This window comes from Neolamprologus brichardi, chromosome 4 (genome assembly GCF_056152115.1).
Source record: "Neolamprologus brichardi isolate AB-2024 chromosome 4, ASM5615211v1, whole genome shotgun sequence".
Lineage (NCBI taxonomy): Eukaryota > Metazoa > Chordata > Actinopteri > Cichliformes > Cichlidae > Neolamprologus > Neolamprologus brichardi.
The window spans coordinates 11,357,501-11,358,935 of record NC_142107.1 but is presented as its reverse complement, the minus strand read 5'-3'; positions in this window follow the sequence as shown (position 1 = coordinate 11,358,935).

Genomic DNA, 1,435 nt, shown 5'->3' with positions numbered 1-1,435 from the left:
ATTTTTGGGGGGGATACCGAACTGTTAAATCCACAGATGATTTTTGATGATTATACCGCTGTAATAAAATTGGCTTCTTCTCAAGAATTTTTAAGCTCTATTGACAATTTATCAATTATTAAAGCTGACTGGTGGTCACTGTCACATTGTTTTTTTGTTTTTTTGCTTCCTGTTGGAGTCACACATCTAGGTTTTACTCCAGCACATTGCGTTGCAGCTTTTATGTCATTTCGTTTTCTTGTTTCTTAATCTGCACTGATTCTAAAAGAATGCATGTAGTTCAGTTTGTATACTGTTCAATAAATCTTAAGTGCAAGCAAATATTTACATTAGTCACAAGATAGAAAGTTTTTTTTAATACCCCAGATCTTTTTGCCCTAAAGCCACCAAAAAATTGCATTGCGGGACCAACATACAGTGGCGTGAAAAAGTTTTTGCTCCCTTCCTTATTTCCTACTCTTTTGTGTTTGTCACACTTCAGTGGATTTTCTAAATGAAGGTCCCAGAACCTAGGCAGAATGAGAGGAGGTAAGAAAGGTCAGAAGAAATGAGAAACAAGTGCAAAGTGTCCAGATCAGATTTTTCCCTCTCTTGTGCTTTCTCTCCTTTTTAAATCCACACTCTCTCTTTAAATGTCTGCTTCCTCTCCTTTAAACCCAAACGCACTACTGCCACGGTAAAAAGACAGAGCGAGCCCCAGAGAGCAGCGCCATCATCCCCATCGAAACAGCCAAACAGCCAGGCAATATGCTAATGAACTTCTTAATGACTACCACCACTTAGGAACTGCTAATTAAAACCCATTTAATTCAGAGACACTTATCAAGCTCTAAGGGAAAAAAAGCATGCAAAAATTTCCTAGGAAGACAAGCAGAGTTATGGCCACCTTTGGTATTTGTCAAAGCCTTCCTACTCCTTCCCCTCCTGTTTTGCCCTCCTGTCTGTCTCTGTCACTCTGTCCCGCCGGCTCGATTGCCTCTAATGGACGTGATTTATTTAGGCTGACCTAACCATTGTCAAAGGGAGCAGAATTTGTGAACTTTTAGAGTGGGCACACTCATCAATGAGCTAGGGGGTTGGGGGCAGTCACGACTGGGAGTAAGTGGCGGGTGCAAGCAGGTGGGGCATTGCTTGGCTAGAATCTATCCATGCAATCTCCAGGCCACTTCATTAGCCACCCCATACACATCTACACCCTCTATTCTCAGCTATGTAAATAGGATGCCAGCTAAATACTTAATGAGAAGTGAGATATGAGCATTTGAACCATCTGTGTAATGCACAGAACTAACTGCTAAAATCCAAATGCATCTTATTGTAGCCACTGAAGAGTCAAGGAAACTTTTTTTTTTATTAGAAAACTTTCTAAAATAAATTCTTCTTTTTCTCTTTACTGTGTTAATTCCTCACACACACACACACACACACACACACA